General features: G+C 40.7%; 1 protein-coding gene across 13 annotated transcripts in view; it reads right to left on the reverse strand.

Moving 5' to 3' along the window:
* Nucleotides 1-19,857, reverse strand: part of NAV2 (neuron navigator 2) — a 676,025-nt gene that overhangs the window by 117,523 nt on the left and 538,645 nt on the right. Inside the window, exon 1 of one of the 13 annotated variants that reach the window (XM_078383150.1) lies at nt 2,332-2,750. The exons of the other annotated variants lie outside the window; for them this stretch is intronic. The gene's annotated coding sequence lies outside the window, so the exon portion shown is untranslated. Of the gene's footprint in view, nt 1-2,331; nt 2,751-19,857 lie in introns of those variants that run through there. 13 annotated transcript variants of the gene reach the window in all.

Here is a 19,857-nt window from a genome sequence, read left to right on the forward strand (position 1 = left end):
AATAACAATATACAGAACAGGAACAAGGTGGGATATGTGGGAGGTCAAAAGAAGCAAGGCCCCTGGTCATTTCCAATTTTGAAAAAAGTTATCTTCAGAAAAATTGGCGTGGGGGACAGCTATAACCCCTGAATGTTGCCCACCTCTGTGTTAGACAAACTCTGTTCTTATTTGGTGCACCTGCCTGACATTCCTGTAGAAACTTGGAGAGAAAGCACTGCCAGTCCTTACAGTCTCAGAGCAGTAATGTTAGGTAGGTCATTAAATAGGAAACAGCAAAGAGAAGTTGAGAAAAAGGATCTTTCTTATGGAAACTAAGGGAAGTCATGGCTGGCCTCCGATTTCATCCAAGTGTTTCTAATCTGATATACAACATTCAATTCATTGGACTACTTTGGGAGAGTTTAGCTAGAAATTATATACCATTCACACTAAGTATTGATATCTATCTATCTATCTATCTACAGTGGGGTCTTGACTTGAGAACTTAATCCGTATTGGAAGGCGGTTCTCAAGTCAAAAAGTCTGTAAGTCAAGTCTCCATTGACCTACAGTGCATTGAAAACAGATTAATCCCGTAACAGGCCGTTTTTGTTCCATTTTGGTTTTTTTCTGGTCTGTAAGTCAATTCTCAGTCTGCAAGTCAAACATAAATTTTGCGGGCAGAGAAGTCTGTAACTCAAAAAGTCTGTAAGTCAAGCCGTCTGTAAGTCAAGGGTCCACTGTATCCACCCACCCACCCATTCATCCATCCATCCATCCATCCGTACCTACATCATTCACTAGGTTTGCCTCTCTCCTGCACATGTGGGTAGAATGTTAGACTGGGTGCAGAACCCTCAGGGTCAAATACACCCTGCTCTATGGAAGTCTGGCAATTTACAGTCTCACGTACCCTAAATATTTTAAGGATATGTGGAAAAACAAGTAATGAAGAGGTGATAACAATGATCAATAAATGAGGAATGTGGGAGGGATCTAGAGGAGGAGGTGGACAGCTGTGGTGTTCCAGATGCAGTTACGCTACAACTATTGTAATACATTCCATCACTGGTGATGATGCTGATGGTGACTGATGGCAGTGTAAATCAGAAATAAAATGTACATGAAATTATGTGTCACAAAGGAACATGTTTTAACTGGTTATGAAGATTATAGAGGAGAAAAAAGTTACAATGAGTCCCCCCCCAAAAAATAGGATTGGATAGTATATTATATCTCAGAATAGCATAATACTTGGTGAGAGACAGAAAATGCAGATAAGTGAGGCTTGAAGAAAAGAGTCAAGAAATGAGTACTTCCTCACATAAGTCACTGTATATGGGTGTCTGTGTAAACACATGCAGACCAGACCCATGGCCACACACAAACACGAATTACTGTTAATTCTCTGCCCTGTAGCTTAGCAGGAAAAGTAACATGAAGTAATTAATTATCATAAATTACACGACAGTCTCTTTTGTTTTGATTACCTCATTAGCTCAATTGATATGGTGAACAAAAATATAAGGTTTAATAGAATTTATCCAGACTAAGTAAATTTAGACTAATCTAACTCCAGATTATTTCAAGAGGATTAACGAAACATTAATTTAAATCTGAATCCCACTTATCATCCCTACTTATATGGTTTTCCTGCTTAGACAATTTTATTTCCTCAAGGTTATGTTGTCCTCAAGGTTAATTTTTTATTGCAACAACCAGAGTACCTTCATATATTTAACACACATGGACATATGTTTGCAGCACACGTTTTTGCATGCATGGTCAAACCAAGAACCCCAACATTAGGTCACTAATTGCAGTGCATGGAGGTTAACATAAGCTGCCATGCTGAAGAACATCTAAGAAGTTTCAAACTGAATTTTCCTTTTAGGAAAAGATAGCATAAAATAACCAATAGGCAGTGAAAAATAATTGTTTAGTACTGACAATCTGAATTAAAAACAAGTTTTGTCTTCAGTATCATTCACACAATTTAGATTAAAATGTCAAACCAAGCCTCTAAATAGACTAAAATTAAAGTATTGCCAATTAACTGGAGACGTTAAAGTACACACACACACACACACACACAAATGCACATACGATCACACAGACACACAAAAAATATTTTAATATGTGTGTGTACTAAATTATGGCTGTAGCTCCTTCAGCTAACTTCAGTCTGAAAGAATAAACCTTTAAGGGGGGGGGCGATCAGTGCACATAATATGGTGAGAATATGCTATATCCCTTTCCTTTCCTTTTTCTAGTTTCCATGCTATCTGGCAACACAATCCAAATTAACAATCAATACACTAAAGGAAAACAAAGCAAAGAAGCTGATACCTTTGATAAATGTTGAGTCAAAGAACATCATTTACTATGCCATGATTTGGACGAGCTATTTCCTTCCAGTCTTTCTGTTGCACTTCTCCAAAAAAAGTTACCCGAATAAGAGCTTGGAGATGTCCTTCAGTTTTGCAAAGTTCATTGCGATTCACTGACTTTTCTTCTTGCATTCATCTTTGTCAGCGAAAAGGGAAAAAAATAAGTCTCTCCCGCCAACAGGCTATCCAAACTTAGTCCGTTAATCAGCTATATTACAGCGATACCCCTCAAATCACCAAATCCCTTTCTTCCTTTCTTTTTTTTCTTTCCTGTCACTTGTGTCACAGTGTCAGCTGCAACAGATAAAACCTGACTATAACGCTTGACTCAATTATTAAACTTTACATGCAACAGGAAGGAAAGAAAAAAAGTTCAGTAGATGTTAAGTTATCTTTGTCAGTCTCTGTTGAGTTCAAGAACAATAGACAATTGCCCCTCTGGGGTTTCACAAAGAGGTTGCTAAGCTAGTTATAACCAGGGACAGGGCTATTCTCACTTCTGCTTTGTCCCTGGGGACAAGACACAATACTCTCCTCTCCTCTGCATAAACAAGGAGTCCAGTTTCAATGACACAGAAAGAAGCTAGCTTGACTCAAGTCCTTCATTCATTGTAGCATTTGTTTGTGAGGAGTTCACAGAAATCCACCTTAAAATGGAAGCAGCAAATAAAGCAGTTATGTAAGGGGCTGGATTAGGAGCACAACATTTCAGGACATTTTCTTCAGCATGCGAATGAGCTCCAAGAAGAGTGACAACTTAGCATATATATTCTATGCATTTTACAGCAGGCATCATTGTTTTCACATCAAGGATCTACAGAGTTACAAGCAACCTTCTTTCTAGCAAATGACAGTGACACATTTTTAAATCCCTGTTTGTTGCATTCAGACTATATATAGTTCCTATTTATTTATTTATTTATTTATTTATTTATTTATTTATTCATTCATTCATTCATTCATTCATTCATTCATTCATTCATTCATTCATTCATTCATTCTATTTATATCCCACCTATCTGGTCATTATGACCACTCTAGGCGGCTAATACCTATATGTGTTTATTCATATACATATAAAAACTGCAATAGGACTAAACTGAAGTTTAGCACTTTGAAACATTGCTCATTTCTGTGAAACAGGTAAGCATGCACCTAATAACTCCACCTGAATCACTCCATAAATGTCCGACAGATTTGGTTGGATTGTGCCTGGAATCTATCCAGTCCATTTATACATTACACACAGTCAGAAAAAACAAAGGCATGAGCAAATTACATTGTTCTCAATTGGTTCTGTCTCTACCCTCTCCCTGAACTAGCTGTCAGTGTCTAATAAGCAGATACTCTTCTGCTCAAGTAACCTTTGACATGAGTTTTGCACTGCTCTGAAAATACTAAAGAATTTAACTCTTCCATGTGACACAATGGCTATATACTCGCAATCCTCCCATGGGTGTAAGCACCATTAAATTCAGCAGACTTGCTTCTGAACAGAAATGTATAGAAATGTACTGTGAGCCCTCTTATTTTTCCTACAGAGGTTATGTGCCATCATCATATTTTTTCCCTGTGCGTCACAGACTCATACATGTGGTGAGAACAACTTTGTGTGGTTCACTGTTCTCAGATCAAGCCAATTAAATAATCCTGCTAATGACATTGCAAAAATCTATGTTGTACTTCAGGACATGCACATTTTTGTTTTAGGCATTTTGAGTGCATATCTGGAGGGACGACAATATCCAAGAGCTTCAACTTCAAAGGAGAAGGAGCACAGCCTGGTGGTTCAATGCTTTGAATTTGCACATAAGACTAAGAAAGAATCCTGTATGTATTATAACCTGGAAGGCCACTGCCTATATTGGCAATATCAGGCTAGATGGGCCAACAGTCTGACCCAGTATGAAACAGGTTCCTGTGTTCCCATGAACCAGACATGCCACAGAGTACAGTGGACCCTTGACTTACAGACGGCTTGACTTACAGACTTTTTGAGTTACAGACTTCTCTGGCCGCAAAATTTAGGTTTGACTTGCAGACTGAGATTTGACTTACAGACCAGAAAAAAACCAAAATGGAACAAAAACAGCCTGTTACGGGATTAATCGGTTTTCAATGCACTGTAGGTCAATGGAGACTTGACTTACAGACTTTTTGACTTGAGAACCGCTTTCCAATACGGATTAAGTTCTCAAGTTAAGACCCCACTGTAGCTAATTCTCAACATAAGTAATAGTAATCTTACCATGTCAAAAAAGGGATTTTTTTCAACACACAGACACACAAACACAAAGAAAGATTTGCATTAGCTACATACATAAGAAGACAGGTATGTACCTACAGAAGCATGCATTTAACCACTATACAGTACATTTCTGAAGGGTGACTTTTCCTTTTAGACTAACAGCAGCTGATGCTACTTATGATTTGTTCTGCTCAATTTCATCACTCCTTTTACATGTATCATCAAGGTGGGGGAGCATTGAAATTGTGCTTTTCTCAACTTGGCAGGCTTGTTGCAACAGAACCTGTGAGCTTGTGGTACAACATCAAGCTGTAACAAGTAGTGAAGATACAGGCCTAATGACTGGCTGCCTCAAATGCATTGCACTGTGACAGAACAGCTGTGAAATCCTCAACATACTTTCCACAATTCAACCCAATAGTAGTTAAGATATAGTTAACAACCGTGCGTTCCAGCTGATATCTCACTTGTTTTATTTCTTGACCTATCTTTCCAAATGCCAGACCTTGGAAAAGTTACTTTTTGGATGACAGCTTCCAAGATCTCCTAGCTAACAAGGCCAGTGCATACACTACCCAAAGAATTCTGAGTTATAGTACGAAGAAGCAGGCTTCCCAAACTCAGTCAAACACAGTGATAATAGTATGTTTCTGACAATCAAGACATACCCAATGAAGGGCACTGTGGTGTAATGGGTGGAATGCAGAATAGAGGATTGCGAATAGAATAAATAGAATAAATACGAATACCCTTGTGCAGCTGGACTTAATGAGGGTCCAACCCTTGGGGCTGGACCGTCCACTCACACGTCCAGCAGCACTGGGGCCCCCTCTCTTCCTTCAAATCAGTCTGGAGCATTGCTCAGCTAGCCACTCGGCAGCCTTGCAGGGGGACTTGTCCTCCCTCCTTCTGCCAGGAGTGGCTAGCCAACCGGGAAGAGAACGGTGATTGGACGGATGAGTGGGACTGCTGCTGCCAGACATGTGAGTGGATGGTCCGGCCCCAGGGGCTGGACCCTCGTTAACTCCAGCTGCGCAGGGATATTCATATACAAATACCCCCATTCCTAGTTGTGAACTTTTTAAGTTGAACTTTTTTGTGAACTTGCCTCCAAAAATCTGTGCCTGTCAAAATGCCAGATGCAGGGGAGGGGTATCAGGAGACAGGCATCTAGTTGTCTCGTGTGCTCCCAGAGGCATCTGGTGGGGCCACTCTCAGAGACAGGAAGCTGGACTAGATGGGCCCTTGGCCTGATCCACCAGGGCTCTTCTTATGTTCTTAAGAACATATAAATATGAGCTTTTTTCCTAAGCATGTATATAATAATTATCACCTGTTAACTGGTACAAAGGGACCCACTAAAACACAGCTATGGAGTTCAGCTGAAAGGTTGGTAACAATCCACTATACACTATGCTAAACATATTCAAGGAAAGGTATAAGGAAATGTTTCATGGACAATACCTAACCAAATGGAAGATATAATGAAACACTGAAGCCTTTTAGCTAAATACTAACCTTTTAATAAACTTAGTTACATGATATAGCTAAATATCAGCAGACTAAGAACAACAGATGGAGACCATAGCCTTTTCTACACCCTAACAAAAGGCATCTAACTAATGAACAAGTTAGTCATGAACCTTCAAATTAATTGAATACCTGTTCATTTTCTCCCAGATTATCTCAAGATTTAACTCGGTGGCTGTGCTATTCTATAAAAAGGAATTCATTTCATTCAATGGAGAAGCTTTGTTTATGCAACTGTTATTAATAGTGTATTTAAAAAAAAGGCTTACCATGAATGGAAATTCAACTTTGTTTGCTTTCCTAGGCAAAAAAAGACAGGGGAAACTGCCTCGCCCTGGCGACTTTACTGGCACAACTAACTGCTTCGGGGTTCCCTTGGCAACTTAAACTTTTGAACTTTCATCCCATTTTGCCAGCTGCTAGTGCCTCAAACATTCTGTGCTGGACAGCAAAGTCCTTATAAACCCAACGTTTAAAAGAGACCCAAGTAGTCTTTTTTCAATCCTGAAGACAGTCATTGAAAAGGTCTCCTACAAGTCCATGGACTACAAGTCTCCACTCCAAACTTTAGCTGCTCTCCTGTTCTCAGTTCGTAAAAGCAACTGTCAAGATCCAAAAGAGACATGGGGCTGTACAGAACTCCTCCTCCTTCTCCAAGAAAAGGATGTGTAGACATCTCTTTTTAAAGAGATGAAGAACTGAAGTGCCTCTGCTATATCAAGATTGGGATGCAGAATCTATCTACAGGGGACCAAATGGCACAGTATCTCTTTTAGACCAGTGGTCCCCAACCTTGGGCCTCTAGATGTTCTTGGACTACAACTCCCAGAAGCCTTCACCACTACCTCTGCTGGCCAGGATTTCTGGGAGTTGAAGTCCAAGAACATCTGGAGGTCCAAGGTTGGGGATTACTGCTTTAGAGGGAAACCCACTGAATTAATATGACTTGTTAAGTCAACACCATGAATGACCCACTGATTCATTAATTCCTGTTAGAATGAAAAATTACAGTTGCATCCTCACATACACATTTACTTTGGATGAATAGATTTGGGAATGTGTCTTGCGGGCCAGCACAGTTGACCCTGCTTTTTGTATATTATTTTAAGAACACCAAATTTAGCTGTTCAACAGTGGCTTGCCACACAGGAAGAGGATTTTATACCACTGGTTCTTAACCTTGGGTTACTCAGGAGTTTTGGACTGCAACTCCCAGAAGCCTTCACCACCAGCTGTCCTGACTGGGGTTTCTGGGAGTTGCAGTTCAAAAGCATCCAAGAACCACTGTTTTATACCACCTGAAACTAAGATTTTCTTCTCTAAGTAAAGCTACCTAATTTGTCCCAGCTTCTTGAATTGTTTCATCTAATCCAAGATCTAAAAATACTGTCACCCTTGTTAACATAAAAGATGCCCAGTCCATCTGTTTCCTTGCCCCCCCCAACACCCCGCCCTAGAAAGGAGTCTGTGCACTTTGCACAGGATAGAGACCATTCTGGGTGTATTGTATAATGGGGTTTCATATTTGCAAAAACATGTACTTATTAGTAGCTTTCTCTGTTCTGTCCTCAAATAATGTGGAAACTATTGCGCTAAACAACACACATCCAAGCTAAGCAGTTCCCCACTCCCACCCCAGCAGGAACGGTACAAGCTTTCTTACAGCTTGAAGTGGGCAGAAAAGTTGTCTCATGGCAGAGGCCCACATTTTCTTCTACTCCAACATGGCATATGAGGAGGAGAAGGAGGAGAAAAAAACTCACAGCCCCCAATGACACACCTGCCTGCCTGCAAAGTGTAGAGCCATATGTTTCTTGAATGTCTGTCTCTAAGGCACAACTTTCCTAGTCGATCCTCCCACAGCGCCTGACTCTGAGGACCTGTGGGAGTCATACACCAAAGAAGCAGTTGGCTCTAAGCAGCTGCGCAGAGCAGTGGCAACCATCCAGAGCAACTGATACCTTTCCAGGCAGGGAGGAGGAATGCCACCGCACAACACCTCCCTGAGGTTCATAAAACAACAAGTCGTCTAATGACAAGGTAAAACTAGGGAAAGTGAATCTGCACTCAAATTACTCCTTGTGAGCTTTCTGCAGACATCTAATTGTCTGTCCACTGTGGAAACAGGATATCACACCAGATTGTTATTTGTTATTTCATCTTGCATGGTTCTTGAGCTGGTGCCCTATGATGGCATAAACCATACTCTTCCTCAAAGGAACTGTTATCACTGTGTTGTCCACATAAATACAGCCTACGCTGTGTACACTGCCTATCTAAAAAAACAGATCACAATTCATACACGTACGTGGGAGTGCTTGGCCCTGCTACGAAGCTTGCAGTTAAGCCACAATGACATGGAAGCATTGTTTGCATGAAGCAGCACCTCCAAAATGAGGTTTAATAGATTACCTAACTAGTAATATGATGGCTTACAGAAGATTCACTTTGGAAATAAAAAACGTGCTTTCTCTAAATTCATTAACACAAATTTTGAGAAAATATAAATGTAGATGGACCACTGGTCTAACATAAAGGTTCCATAAAATTCCCGCAGACCTTGCTACAGTTCCCGGTTACATCACAGCTTTTGCTGTAGGCAGTAAACCAGGCAAGACTGCTGTTGTATTTTGTCTGCTGCCTCTATTGAGCATGTGGTTTGGACGTAGCCAATTATTTTGACAGAGGAAGGATATTATCCATATAAATTTAATATCGGAGCAATGTGTTTCTAAATTATTCACTCATTTATAAGCAACTATCTAATGCTCGGCAGAAATTGAGTGTTCCACACTTACGGTAGCTAAAAGATTTATACTGGAAGGATAAATGCCCACTCAGTGGACTGAAGACCTGAAAATGTCTCCAGGATTTGAGGCATGAGTGTAAAAATAATAACTCTGTATGGGTATCCTACCTAGATATACAGCAGTGGTTCTTAACGTGGGCGGTAATGCCCCCCAGGGGGCGATTTCATTTTTCAGGGGGGCGGTAGAACGAAAAGGGGCGGCGTGGGGGCGCTGGAGCAGAAGGGGGGCGGTAGGGGGGCCCTGGAGCAAGCCAAACCTGTTAAGATGACTGCAGCCTTTTTACAGTGTGCATGAATATATATTTTCCTCCAATCTTAATTTAGTTTCAGAGTTTTTGTCTTGAAATGTTTAGTTCCTGCATTGTGGTTTGTTTTTATGCCCTTTTTATATTTCTTTTTGTGTCTTAAAATTCACTTGCAACTAAATCATTAAATGTTTTTGGGGCATTTCATTTTCTTAGAATTGAATTTTGCTTTCAGGGGTCATTGGATTTAAGTGTCATAAATAAATAAATAAATAAATAAATAAATAAATAAATAAAGAAAGAAAGAAAGAAAGAAAGAAAGAAAGAAAGAAAGAAAGAAAGAAAGAAAGAAAGAAAGAAATCATCACCGCGGGGAGGGGGGCGGTGATAAGTTCCTCAATGGCTCAAGGGGGCGTTTCTTTCAAAAAGGTTAAAAACCACTGATATACAGTATAGTCGTCATTCACTGAGTCTATTTCTTTTCCTCCTTGGTTCCTGATTTGTTCTCAGGCTTTTTAGGGGAGGTTTCATTACACACATTATGAACAGTAAAGAATAAAAATTTTAAATATTGAAGGAATCGCATTGGTTGAATTCTCTGTGAGATGCCAGTTGGTTTCCTAACTGGAAAATCAGAAGAAGCTGTACTTGAGATTTTACTGGGAACATATGTGAACTCTGAAGTAAGAAAAGATGGTGCTCCTCAAGGCATCCATATTAAACAACTACAGCTGACAATGAGCTACATGCAGGGAAAAAAATCTGTCTAGAAGTTGCGACAATTCGGAGGCTTTAGTTTGCAGTTTAGTTTTTCTGTTCTAATATTTTCTTATGCCAAACCATAAATTTATACTCCTATCAACCCACCAAGTCTTAACTGACCACTGCTTCCCTGTGGATTTGATCCACTCTGGTCAAAGGGTGGAATCTGACGTCTGTGCACAACCCTGCCTTTAAATGAAAACAAAGAAATAAACAAGCTGCTAGCATGGGTCACTGAAAGTTTCAACAAGCATAAACTTGGACAGCCAAGGGAAACAGGCATAACTGCAGCTCAATCTTGAACAGAGTTTTGCTGTCACAAGGGGAAAGGTCTTGATCTTCTTTGGAGTATATATTAAGGGTTTTCTGATCCTTGACAAAAAGGGATCCCATAAAGAAAAACCCTGTGAAATTTTTAACTCTTGTGAAAAAATACACTTTTGACATCAACATCAGCAGAAACAACTCCAAGTTTTTCATGAAGGAAATCCTGACCTGCAAAAAAAAAGGGGGGGGATGCCCAAATGCACTTGCCCAGTGAAGAGAAGGTGTTTATTCTCACCTCTGAGAAATAGATAAGCAAATATTTGCATCCCTATTAACCATCCTTAAACTCTAATTTCCAAAATAAATCCACATATTTAAAAAATCTTAAAAGATGATGCTGTTAAGGTGCTACACTCAATATGCCAACAAGTTTGAAAAACTCAGTAGTGGCCAGAGGACTGGAAAAGATCAGGCTACATCCCAATCCCAAAGAAGGGCAGTGCCAAAGAATGCTCCAATTAATTTCACACACTAGCAAGGTTATGCTCAAAATCCTACAAGGATTCAGCAGTATGTGGACCGAGAACTCCCAGAAGTACAAGCTGGATTTCGAAGGGCAGAGGAACTAGAGACCAAATTGTGAACATGTGCTGGATTATGGAGAAAGCCAGAGAGTTCCAGAAAAACATCTACTTCTGCTTCATTCACTACACAAAAGTCTTTGACTGTGTGGACCACAACAAACTATGACAAGTTCTTAAAGAAATGGGAGTGCCTGACCACCTTATGTATCTCCTGAGAAATCTATATGTGGGACAGGAAGCAACAGCTAGAACTAGATATGGAACAACTAATTGGTTCAAAATTGGGAAAGGAGTACTACAAGGTTGTATATTGTCGCCCTGCTTATTTAACTTATATGCAGAATACATCATGCGAAAGGCTGGACTGGAGGAATCCCAAACCGGAATTAAGATTGCCGGAAGAAATATCAACCACCTCCAATATGCAGATGATACCACTCTGATGGCAGAAAGTGAGGAGGAAGTAAAGAACCTCTTAATGAGGGTGAAAGAGGAGAATGCAAAAAATGGTCTGAAGCTCAACATCAAAAAAACTAATATCATGGCCACTGTTCCCATCACCTCCTGGTAAATAGAAGGGGAAGATATGGAGGCAGTGACAGATTTTACTTTCTTGGGCTCCATGATCACTGCAGATGGAGACAGCAGCCACAAAATTAAAAGATGCCTGCTTCTTGGGAGGAAAGCGATGGCAAACCTCAACAGCATCTTAAAAAGCAGAGACATCACCTTGCTGACAAAGGTCCGCATAGTCAAAGCTATGGTTTTTCCAGTAGCGATGTATGGAAGTGAAAGCTGGACCATAAAGAAGGCTGACCGCCAAAGAATTGATGCTTTTGAATTGTGGTGATGGAGGAGACTCTTGAGAGTCTCCTGGACTGCAAAGAGAACAAATCTATCCATTTTGAAGGAAATCAACCTTGAGTGCTCACTGGAAGGACAGATCCTGAAGCTGAGGCTCCAATACTTTGGCCATCTCATGAGAAGAGAAGAGTCCCTGGAAAAGCCCCTGATTTTGGGAAAGTGTAAAGGCAAGAGGAGAGGGGGACGATAGAAGACAAGATGGTTGGACAGTGTCATCGAAGCTACCAACATGAATTTGACCCAGCTCCGGGAGGCAGTGGAAGACAGGAGGGCCTGGTGTGCTCTGGTCTATGGGGTCACTTAATGACTAAACAACAAATACATAGCATGGTCTCTGGCTCCATCTAGTGGCCAGTTCTAGTAATGACATCATGGAAATCTATTTTTCTAACAAATGCTATACATAGCATGGTGTCTGGCTCCCTCTAGCAATCAGCTCCCATTACTTATATATGTGTGTGATTTTTCTTTTAATACTTTTTATTTTTTTCAGACCATGGATAAGTGAATCAGAGGGTACTGATTCCTCAGATAAGGGGGTCCTTCTGTAATGACCTAGAAATCTCATCTTCAACAGTCCTGCTCAGGTTTTGGAAACTCAAGATCATCACTTCTTTTATTGAGCCAATCCATCTGATGTTGTTTTCCTCTTTTCCTGCTGCTTTCAGCTTTTCCTGGCATTATTGTCTGCTCCAGTAATTAATGCCTTCTTGTGATCAACCCAAATGTGATAGCCTGAGTTCTGTCATTTTCACTTCTATAAAGAATTCTGGCTATATTTGATCTAAGGACCACTTATGTGTCTTTCTGATGGTCTACAGGATGGTCTCCTCCTACACCACATTCATACTACTACTATATATTTGAATATATTTAATCTGGGATAGAAAACTAGCTCTCAAATGCTATCATTTTTAAAAAGAAAGTTACGGTAGAAAAGTTGTTAGACCAAAATGCCTTTGGGCTCATGTGTGTTTTTACCTCATGAAGAGGTAAAAAGTAGTATCTCCTTTGTCTTACCAGTTTCCCGGTACTCTTCATGAGTGTTCCTGACCTGACATGATAATGGGGTTCCCAGCAAAAAGCAGTGTGGGAACTGCTTCTCTGTGCTCATATTTATAGTCCAGCCACATGAGAGCCCAGTCATATTGGTCCTCTGTACCCAGGGAGCCACCTTTAATCCAGCAAGATGCTAACTAAGAGGAATCAGCCCTCCCAACATGACTGAGCATTGACAATCTCCACCTTTGAATTAACACCACAGAAAATAACTCCCACATAACTCCCACATACTTGTGAAGGCTTAGTCAGAGACAGAAGAGGATGATATGCATGGTGTTCCATTTTGCTAAGAGAGGGCCTCATAAATCACATGTAATTGATTCCTCCTGATGTTCTGGGCCTCAGGAATACATTTAATGAAGCTCTGTTTGAACATCAGACTGTTGCAATGAACATGTTTAGAATGTATTTATGTGTTCATTCATAAGTCGGGGAGCTGGACAGGGTACAGATTGTGTTTGTCCTCAGTGTGGAAGGGATTGTCACTCTCGAATTGGCCTTCTCGGCCACGCTGGACGCTGTTCCGGGTCCTCCATGCAGAGCACGATACCGGAGTCTCTCGAGACTGAAGGATGCCTATGATGAACTGTATTTTAATTGTTGTAAGCCGCCCAGAGACCTTTGGGTAGAGCGGGCGGCATATAAGTTAAATAAATAAATAAATAAATAAATAAATAAATAAATAAATAAATAAATAAATAAATAAATAAACAAACAAACAAACAAACAAACAAACAAACAAACAAACAAACAAACAAATAACAGAAAAACAGATTTATACTTAGTCAGAACATTGGTTCCCCTATCCCAATAGTGTCAACAACTCTGTGGCTCTTCGGGGTTTCAGGCAGGATTCTCTCCTCACCCTATGTAGAGATTCCTGGTATTCTTTGATAATCACCCATCCAACTACCAAACAAACGTGGTCCTGAGCAACATCCAAAATCAGACAAGAGGGGACTATGTGCATTGAAGAGCATACCAGTTTTAAAAACATGGGTCAGATCATGACAGGAATTCCAATCAAGACTGCATGTAACTAAGGCTAAGTGCAGCACGTAGTTGTCCTCTTGTTCAGTGTTCCAAATACACATGGTAACTCTTTATAAATGTGCTATGATGGCTTGTTGGTTTCTAGCTAGGAATTTCAGCAGAAAGTATATCCAAATACAGCCAGAAAACAGTGCTGAGATAAAATTGAACAGCAGCAGATGCAGTTAGGACTCAACAACAACTACGTACTACTGCAAAACCTTAGGTCAAACACAGCTTTAAGGTTTATCTCCACAATGCTCAGCTTAGCATGTGTGCCACGCCACTTCCCAAATTCATTAATGCAAATTGGATTGGTAAGGAACAAACTGACCTTTGTCTTGGGTCATTGGGCTAGGTCCACATCTAGTTTCACCCACAATGTTTGAAATGCAAAATGAAGAGAGCCCAAACGGCACCCACCCACTCCTCTGCATGACCAAGGACAAATAAACTTGCAATGAACTCAGGAGGAGAAGGTTCAATTGAGACCTTAGGTATGCTAAAAATGAAATAACTGGCTTGCTTCCCTGCTATCCTGTTCCGAGACAGCAAGGGGGGAAAAAGTGTGGAAGAGGCAGTACTGGCTTTACTACACTGAAAACCAAACAATGGAAAAGCTGAACCAAGCAAAATGTGCAAGCTGCTGAATTCCACTGGCTAAATATTTCAGATCACATTTCCCTCTAGTGGACAACACCAAGGTTCACTGGCAAGAAAATGCATGATATTGTTTCTCAATTGCTGAAACATTTTCATGGACATTGCCACAAAACAGGCTTTAGTCACTTCTTTTCCATGTATCCTACTTTTCATTACACACGAGGGTCCCCAACTATATATTTTACAGGCCACACTTGTGCTGTGCTTTGAGATAATAGCAGACAGACTGGTATTACTCAGAATTTTTTAAAGCTACTTTTTGGACTTCAACTCCCAGAATCCCTAGCCAGCATGGCCACTGGGAATTCTGGGAACTGTAGTCCAAAACATAATCTTACCTATCTCTGCTACTACTGTGTCCAAAGGTAATTATCTCCCCTTTTCTAGCAAATGCAGAATAGACCTTATCTTATGTCTGCTATTGAGAACTACTTCATACCTTAGAAAGCTAAGGAGTGCTGGGTGGAGAAAAGCTGTTCATTGAGATTGTTCTGGGGATAGTTAGGTTAGCAGTATCTCCTCTCCCCTAGGATTTCTCCCTCAGTCTTTGCAATACTACAACATTCAAAGCATTTAAAGAAAACTAGCAAGGAGCATGCTTTCCGATATTACAGAAAATAGTTAAAACAAACAGCCTATTCTGAAAAGATAACATAGCCAACACTGTAATTATTATTAGTCATCTTGAAATCTTACAACCACTGCCATATATGGTATACAAGGAGAGTTTTAGGCTTTCTTCATTATTCAGTCAGTTCAAGCCCTGCTACTTTAAGCAAGCTGTTTCATCTGACTGTGTTTTTTGAACTAACCAAGCAGTGTTAATTTATTTTTAACGCTCTTAAGGGCCCCCTGGTATGAACGCTGGAAAGGTTACAAAGTTCAAATTGCATTTGAATTGGACTGTAGTGCTGTTCAGTCTTCACCAAGTGTGTTAGCATTAAGAATTAGCTCAGTGCCTTGGAGGTTAGGTTTCAGATTCTGAAAAAGATCTGAATTTTAGGATCACAGAAAAGAGGTTCTGGGAGCAAGACACTGAGGGGGGAAAAGCTGTGGTCCTTGATTTATAAGAGTCTATAAAATTCCATATTTATTGAAGGCATGACAATGAAATTGTCTAATAATTACTATTTATATCCTTTTTAAAATTGTCAGTCACAGTTATAAATGCATACACAGCATGATGAGACAAGGGGCCTGTCCACACAGTGAAATTTGGTGCAATTTGGTGGGTGTTTAAAAGGCTGTTATCTTCAGTGCAATCTATTTGAACCCAAGTACCCATCTGCAGAGGCAGAACAAAGAGCTATTTTGCATCCCAACAATTGTCCCAAAAAGACTGCATGACCTAGCCCTGTGCCTGAAAGATATGGGCCAGCTCTTAAAGGGGAAGGAGGGATTGTTTTAAGTAGAAGCACAAGCCGACACAGTCTTTTCCCCCCCATGCCAAACAGTGCTACCAGAAAACCTCATGACATAACTACATGGATGCAGAGAAACATAATGGTCATTCAAACTAACCAATGATTAAATGAACTCTCAATCTAAAGTGGCAGGTAGGAAAGGCAGAACTGACACTTTTCAGACAACATTCACATGAACAATGTGACAGGCATGTTATATCCAGCAGTATCTTGTCCATGTTATTCAACGCTCAAATAAACCCATGACTCTGTCTTATTTCCCTAGCTCTGTATCCACATTCCTATCTTCAGTCAAATAGCTCAAGCTTTTTCAACTTCATCTTGTGACCAAACTCAAAACCACATATTCACAGGTGACTTTCATGCTATAGATTTTGGGGGAATCGGATAATTAACTATGTTAAAGAGATATGGGAGTTTTCCACTTACAGAAGCTTAAGTACAGTGGGGTCTTGACTTGAGAACTTAATCCGTATTGGAAGGCGGTTCTCAAGTCAAAAACTCTGTAAGTCAAGTCTCCATTGACCTACAGTGCATTGAAAACCGATTAATCCCGTAACAGGCCATTTTTGTTCCATTTTGGTTTTTTTCTGGTCTGTAAGTCAAATCTCAGTCTGCAAGTCAAACCTAAATTTTGCGGGCAGAGAAGTCTGTAACTCAAAAAGTCTGTAAGTCAAGCCGTCTGTAAGTCAAGGGTCCACTGTAGCCTGCTTTATGTATTTACATTCCTTCACTTGTATTTTCTAGCTCAATACATTGCTAGGGTGTAATGTCAAGCATATTCCTGAACAGTCTGAGAAATAATTTGACACAGATACAGTCATGTGTTTCAAGTTGCCAATAAGGTTAAACTATGCCTTGCATTTAAGACTAGCTGGATAGTTAGTCACAGCTACTGGCAGCAGTCCTAGCTAATCACAGCAGCAATAACTAATGATAGGTAGCTGGTGGCAGGAAATTACATACAGCTGAGAAAGCCAGAGTGGCAGAAAAGGGGCAGAGTGCTCCTTCCGCTGCGTCCAGGAAGCAAGTGAGCTGGTAAAGGAAAATCCCTTTCTCTGGTCCCGGTGCATGAATATAGCAGGCAGATAGAGAAGAAATAGAGCTCTGCCCCTCCATTGCCAGTCTTCTGTTGGCTATAAAATTGTTATGGACTAGTAACTTCTGCAGGCTTACAGTGTTTTCAAGAGCGGTTACTCTTGGTTCCATTTCTATAAAAGTTGTGAAGGTGACTTGATTATATTTATATAAAAATAAAACCCAATATTGTATCTCAAAGGTCAGGTGCCATGAACCAGCTAAGAATCTCCATCTGCACAGACAGACTTACGTGTACGCATCACCTGCCTTGCAATGGGAGCTATGGGTACAAAGCCGCACATCTCAGTGAGACTATAATCATTTCACATAGCATTTGAATAGGATGTGCCTTCTAATGTATGTACATCCTAATCCACATTTGGTATCCATGACAAGTCAACTCCCCTGAGTAGGTTAGTGAGATTCTGAACAAGCACCTGTGGCTTTCTAAAGTTTGCAGAAACATACATGATCATAGATCTTTTGAGATATTTACAAGCCAAGAGAAATTCAATGCCTCCTAACTTTTGCTGCAGCCTGCCAGAACTTTGCTTTGACAGACTTGGAAGTGGGGCCTCACAACATTTCTCATGACCCAATGCAGATCAGGGAAGGATACCCGAGAACATGGGGCTGCATTGGTTTTTCTTGGCCACTGGATTTGTTTTGGCTGCAACAAATATTTTGGCTTCCTTCCTTTCCTAGTTGCCAGTAAAAACACAGATGCTTGCCATTCTGAAAATGACAGTGGAACACACGCCAGCTAACAAAAGGGCATTTGTACTGTAAACATATTTGCAAGCCTCTTTTTAAAATTATCTGTACACCAAGACGTGGCAAAAGATCTATGTACTTCTGTTGCACTGCTGATCACATGCTGTTTTCATACTACCAGTTTCCCTCACTTTTTATGTGCCCATGATGGAAGCCAGGTTCAAAAACCATTTAATTATATCAGTGCAAAATGCTGCTGCAAATTCTCCTAGGCTAGGGTGTAACTTCTATCTGCTTGATTTATACATGGTTCTCACTCCACCCTCTTGTCTCATGAGATTTCTGGCAGGGATAAATACATACTTTCTCAGCTTAAACAGTCAGTCAGGCTGAGATGAGGGTCAAGCAAGGGAACGAGTGGTACGTATATTAGTTACTAAGTACATAAGGAGGGGGCAACTTTTTTCCCCTCAGCTATAAAATGTATATCCCCTTTTCCCCCAGAAAATGTATTATATGGAGCTGATGCATTCATAAGGTTCCCATCATGATTCATGCTCAGAAGGAATACATGTGTATATGTTTATGAGGGATAGGGATTAGGAGGCTCTTCGGATCTTGATCAACTACAGCAGTGGTTCTTAACCTTTTTGAAAGAAATGCCCCCTTGAGCCATTGAGGAAGTTATCATCGCCCCCCTCCCTGAGGTGATGATATCTTACTTACCTACCTACCTACCTACCTACCTACCTACCTACCTACCTACCTACCTACCTACCTACCTACCTACCTACCTACCTACCTACCTACCTACCTACCTACCTACCTACCTACCTACCTACCTACCTAGTCTCCCTCCCCACCCGGGTGCGAGGCAGCGCTTCACGGGGCAAGGATGAGGACCCAAGAGACCCTTTCCTTCCACCCGATCCACACTCAGTGCTCCCCTAAAGGAGAAAGCCAAGACATGGCAGGTAGAAAGAGCTGGATCATCTGGCGGCAGCAGCAGCACCGGATCTATTGCCAGCATTGCGGCTGCAGTCGCCTTCATAGGTTTGGCTCGCTCCAGCGCCCCCTACCGCCCCCCTTCTGTTCTTTCGCCCCCACACCGCCCCTTTTCATTCTACCGTCCCCCTGAAAAATGAAATCGCTCCCTGGGGGGCATTATTGCCCACGTTAAGAACCACTGAACTACAGCTCCCATCCACCCTCACCACGGGTTCATCTAACTAGGACTGATGGGAGATGAAATCAAACAACATTTGGAAGGCTATCTATTCTCTGTCCCTTATAAAAACAAGGCAAGACGTACAACTGATGTCCTCTAGGAACGATTACTGAAAACGTAAGAGAGGCCCTACAGGTCCAAACCAAGTTTGGAATTTTCTTTCCCTCACTGGTCAGATACATGTATCTTGACAGAACACTTGCCAAACAGGCCTAAAGATGATGATTCTCTTGTTGTTTGACCCAAGCATCTGGTATTTATGTTTCTCAATCTAAGAGACTTGTAGCCTATGTGATGCAGGATCCTTCTTCCCTTTTAAAATATGACACAGTATAGAAATATTGCAAATGGATTTTTCACCAAAAAAGGTAATTTATCACAAAAAGGGCTCTGTGTGTACTGGAGATTGTTTGGGTGCATTTAACTGGGCTGCCAAACTATAACCCGAAGTATTTTTTTGCTACACTGAGAACCAGGGCTTTCCCATTTTCTCTTGTTATGAATTAGGGACATATGAAATGCACGACTCATGATACTGATGTTACAGAAACATCTGTTTATACTGTAGACACGGGTCCAACATTATTAGATGCCAACACTGTTTAGTAAGATAACACCCTTTCTCTAGTGGCAGACGAGTTTATGTCCCACAATACATTATTGGGATTTTGTCCAATACTGTCTCAGCAAATGTAGTACTGGAATGCTGACTTCCTTTGGGGCAAACATGAGTTTATGCTCCGATTAGAAAGTCCAAAATCAACACTACAGGGATCAGTTTTCCCTGTTCCTCTGCAATGCCTTGATTCAAATGCTTCTAAGCAAATATGACATTTGTGTATCCTCAAACAACACATTCCATCATTAATCTGACAATCAAAGAGGGTTATCAGGGGATATAAATAACAAAGAATCTCTAATTTTATGAGATAAAAAGTCAGAGGGGAGAGTCCAGCTTAGTTAGCTGCTGGTG

Source organism: Pogona vitticeps, chromosome 1, assembly GCF_051106095.1.
Source record: "Pogona vitticeps strain Pit_001003342236 chromosome 1, PviZW2.1, whole genome shotgun sequence".
Taxonomy (NCBI): Eukaryota; Metazoa; Chordata; class Lepidosauria; order Squamata; family Agamidae; genus Pogona; species Pogona vitticeps.